Here is a 5,000-nt window from a genome sequence, read left to right as displayed (position 1 = left end):
GCCTGGGCTCTAATGCCCGGAGACGCAGGGGAAGCCTCCCCGGGCCCTCCGGACCCCGTCCCGGGGCAGCCTGCCACGCAGCAGGACCAAGGACAGCGCCCGGGATGGGGAGGCCGCCCTCCCCGGGCCCTCAGGGGCCCCGGCCGGAGCTGCTGAACTCGGCCGAGCGAGGAGAGGCTTCCCGGGCACAACGGAGCCCTGTCCCGGAGCTTTGGCAGTGTGGCAGGCCTAGGGACCGGGCCCAGGGCCGTGGCACCCGACCCGGGGCCCGTCCGGGCCCCTGGACCCACCCGAGGCTCCCAGGCCCGGAGGCGCAGGGGAAGCCTCCCCGGGCCCTCCGTACCCCGTCCCGGGGCAGCCTGCCACGCAGCAGGACCAAGGACAGCGCCCGGGATGGGGAGGCCGCCCTCCCCGGGCCCTCAGGGGCCCCGGCCGGAGCTGCTGAACTCGGCCGAGCGAGGGGAGGCTTCCCGGGCACAACGGAGCCCTGTCCCGGAGCTTTGGCAGTGTGGCAGGCCGGGGGACCGGGCCCAGGGCCGTGGCACCCGACCCGGGGCCCGTCCGGGCCCCTGGACCCAGCCGGGGCTCCCAGGCCCGGAGGCGCAGGGGAAGCCTCCCAGGGCAATCCGGACCCCGTCCCGGGCACGCAGCAGGACCAAGGACAGCGCCCGGGATGGGGAGGCCGCCCTCCCCGGGCCCTCAGGGGCCCCCGGCCGGAGCTGCTGAACTCAGCCGAGCGAGGGGAGGCTTCCCGGGCACGACGGAACCCCGTCCTGGTCCTTTGGCTGTGCGGCAGGCCGGTGGACCGGGCCCAGGGCCGTGGCACCCGACCCGGGGCCCGGCCGGGCCCCTGGACCCAGCCTGGGCTCCCAAGCCCGGCGGCGCAGGGAAAGCCTCCCTGGGCCCTCCGGACCCCGTCCCGGGCACCCTGCCACGCAGCAGGACCAAGGACAGCGCCCGGGATGGGGAGGCCGCCCTCCCCTGGACCTCAGGCCTCAGGCCTTCCAGGTAAGCCCGGCAATCTGGTCGCCCCGTTGGAAAGCATTGCGCGCTACTTTTGCAAACACATTATCTACCGGACTTGCTCTAGATGGCGCTCCAACATAAGGAATGAACCAACACCTTCCCTACTGGAATCGTGACGAGCTAAGGTCGTCAGCAGCACCGAAGGGGCTAGTTTATCAACACTTTCCCTCCTGTTGCGCGGGTTGCTGTTTGAAAAATAGATTTTATTATGCCTTTAGTTAGTGTGTCCTCTAGATCAAGTTGATCTACTGACTTGCGATGCCAAGGCATCTCGCTGTAAAGGAATGCGATGTCACGGCATGCATTTTTCGCATTCGAATAGATACCCGCCTATAACCCCTTCACTGCGGCGGTTCAAATGGGTTTGGGCATGGAGCTGTGGTGCTCATGATGGAGCCCAACCCGGGCCCCTGGCCCCATCTGGGAGACCGGAGGCGCTGGGGACACCTCCCCGGGCCCTCCCGGACCCCATCCAGGGCTTCCTGCCACGCGGCAGGCCCAGGAACAGACCCGGGGCTGGGGCAACATCCTGGCCCGTCCAGCTGCCGGCTGAGGACCGCTAGGCCGAGAGTACCTTGTCCCTATCAATCCGGAGGAAAATTACCCATATTTCTTGTAATCCGTGCACACAAGGTGACAGAGGGGACCCAGGGCGAAAAAGTGCGCGAGCTCCCGGAGCCCTCGCTCGGATCCGGGAGGCGAATGGCACCTCATCGGGACTTCCAGGGAAGTCCGGCCATCTGGTCGCTACATAGGAAAGCATTGCGGGCGACCAGATGGCCGAGGCGAGAGGGGCGACAAGATTGCCGCGGCCGAAATGACACCAATCTGCCTGCCCCAGGCCTGTAGGGATCAGGAGCTGCAGGGCTCCGGGGCTCCGGGGCTCCGGGGCTCCGGGGCTCCGGGGCTCCGGGGCTCCGGGGCTCCCTGCCGCGCGGCAGGACCCAGGACGGAGCCCCCGGTATGGAGGCCACCCTCTCAGGGGCCCCGGACGGGGCTCCCAAAACCCAGCGGAGCAAGGGGAGGCTCCCTGGGCACCACGGAACCCAGTCCCGGGCCTTTGGCAGTGCGGCAGGCCGGAGGGACGGGGGCCCAGAGCCCAAGCACCCCACTCGGGGCCCGGCGAGGCCCCTGGACCCTGCCGGGGCTCCCAGGCCCAAAGGCGCAGGGGAAGCCTACCCCGGGTCCTCCGGACCCCGTCCCAGGCACCCTGCCACGCGGCAGGACCCAGGACGGACCCCCGGGCAAGGAGGCCAACCTCCCCGGGGCAACTGAGGGCCCCAGGACGGAGCTCCTGAACCCAGCCAAGCACGGGGAGGCACCCCGGGCACCACGGAACCCAGGGCCGGGCCTTTGGCAGTGCGGCAGGCCGGAGGACAGGGCCCTGGGCCAGAGCACCCCATCCGGGGCCCGGGGACCCCAAGGCCCAGAGGCACAGGGGTAGCCTTCCCCGGGCCCTCCGGAACCCATCCCGGGCACCCTGCCACGCGGAAGGACCCAGGACGGTGCCCCAGCCGGAGCTCTTGAACCCAGCCAGGCTCCCCAGGCACAACGGACACCGCTAGGCCGAGAGGGGTCCCAGAGTACCTTGTCCCTATCAATCCGGAGGAAAGTTACCCCCATTTCTTGTAATCCCTGCACACGAGGTAACAGAGGGGACCCAGGGCGCAAAAGTGCCCGACCTCCCGGAGCCCTCGCTGGGATCCGGGAGGCGAATGGCACCTCATCGGGACTTCCAGGGAAGTCCGGCCATCTGGTCGCTACATAGGAAAGCATTGCGGGCGACCAGATGGCCGAGGCGAGAGGGGCGACCAGATGGCCGGGACTGAAATGACACCAATCTGCCTGCCCCAGGCCTGTAGGGAGCTCCGGGGCTCCAAGGCTCCAGGCCTCCGGGGCTCTGGGGCTCTGGGTCTCTGGGTCTCTGGGTCTGCAGGGCTCGGGGACTGCAGGGCTCCACGGCTCGAGGGGCTGCAGGGCTACGGGGCTCCGGGGCTCCGGGGCTCCAGGGCTCCTGGGCTCCAGGGCTCCAGGGCTCCGGGGCTGCTGGGCTCCAGGGCTCGAGGTCTGCAGGGCTCCAGGGTTACAGGGCCTGGGACCCATGGAGCCCGTCCCGGGTACTTTGCCACTCTGTGGGCCGGAGGAGGGAGCCCCGGATGCCTGGGAGGTGTTGCCCAGGCATCGCCCATCTGGTCCCAAGCAGGGAACAACCAGCCCCGGAAGGGTGTTCGGGCATACCCTTGCACCTACTAATCCGGAGGAAAATTACCCCCATTTCTTGTAATCCATGCACTCGAGGTGACAGAGGGGACCCACGGCGCAAACGTGCCCAACCTCCTGGAGCCCTGGCTGGGATCCGGGAGGCAAATGGCACCTCATCGGCACTTCCAGGGAAGTCCGGCCATCTGGTCGCTTTATAGGAAAGCATTGCAGGCCACCAGATGGCCGAGGCGAGAGGGGCGACCAGATGACCGGGACCCAAATGACGCCAATCTGCCTGCCCCAGGCCTGTAGGGAGCTCCGGGGCTCCAAGGCTCCAGGCCTCCGGGGCTCCGGGGCTCCGGGGCTCCGGGGCTCCGGGGCTCTGGGTCTCTGGGTCTGCAGGGCTCGGGGACTGCAGGGCTCCACGGCTCGAGGGGCTGCAGGGCTACGGGGCTCCGGGGCTCCAGGGCTCCAGGGCTCCAGGGCTCCTGGGCTGCAGGGCTCCAGGGCTCCAGGGCTGCAGAGCTCCGGGGCTGCTGGGCTCCAGGGCTCGAGGTCTGCAGGGCTCCAGGGTTACAGGGCCTGGGACCCATGGAGCCCGTCCCGGGTACTTTGCCACTCTGTGGGCCGGAGGAGGGAGCCCCGGATGCCTGGGAGGTGTTGCCCAGGCATCGCCCATCTGGTCCCAAGCAGGGAACAACCAGCCCCGGAAGGGTGTTTGGGCATACCCTTGCACCTACTAATCCGGAGGAAAATTACCCCCATTTCTTGTAATCCATGCACTCGAGGTGACAGAGGGGACCCACGGCGCAAACGTGCCCAACCTCCTGGAGCCCTGGCTGGGATCCGGGAGGCAAATGGCACCTCATCGGCACTTCCAGGGAAGTCCGGCCATCTGGTCGCTTTATAGGAAAGCATTGCAGGCGACCAGATGGCCGAGGCGAGAGGGGCGACCAGATGACCGGGACCCAAATGATGCCAATCTGCCTGCCCCGGGCCTGCAGGGCTCTGGGGCTGCAGGGCTCCAGAGCTCCGGGGCTCCGGGGCTCCGGGGATTCAGGCCTCCCCGGGCCCTGATAGACCCTCTGTCCCAGGCGCCCCGGAACCCCAGGCCGGCTAGCAGGACGGAGGGGTATTCCCGCTCCACCGGGCCCTGCCGGACGGGGCTCAAGCCCCGGGCCCGGGCCCAGTTCCGGCCCCAGTCCCGGCTTTCTGAACCCTAGTCCAGGCCGGGGAGAGCCTCCCTGGGCCCCGGTCGACCCTCCGTCCCGGGCGCCCCGGACCCCCGGCCGGCTTGCAGGACGGAGGGGTATTCCCGCACCACCGGGCCCTGCCGGACGGGGCTCAAGCCCCGGGCCCGGTCACGGCCCCAGTCCCGGCTGTCCGAACCCTAGTCCAGGCCCGGGAGAGCCTCCCTGGGCCCCGGTCGACCCTCCGTCCCGGGCGCCCCGGATCCCAGGCCGGCTTGCAGGACGGAGGGGTATTCCCGCACCACCGGGCCCTGCCGGACTGGGCTCAAGCCCCGGGCCCGGTCCCGGCCCCAGTCCCGGCTTTCCTAACCCTAGTCCAGGCCGGGGAGAGCCTCCCTGGGCCCCGGTCGACCCTCCGTCCCGGGCGCCCCGGACCCCCGGCCGGCTTGCAGGACGGAGGGGTATTCCCGCACCACCGGGCCCTGCCGGACGGGGCTCAAGCCCCGGGCCCGGTCACGGCCCCAGTCCCGGCTGTCCGAACCCTAGTCCAGGCCCGGGAGAGCCTCCCTGGGCCCCGGTCGA

Source organism: Lissotriton vulgaris, unplaced genomic scaffold, assembly GCF_964263255.1.
Source record: "Lissotriton vulgaris unplaced genomic scaffold, aLisVul1.2 SCAFFOLD_6379, whole genome shotgun sequence".
Taxonomy (NCBI): domain Eukaryota; kingdom Metazoa; phylum Chordata; class Amphibia; order Caudata; family Salamandridae; genus Lissotriton; species Lissotriton vulgaris.
The sequence above is the reverse complement of the archived record's forward strand: the minus strand, read 5'-3'. Positions refer to the sequence as shown.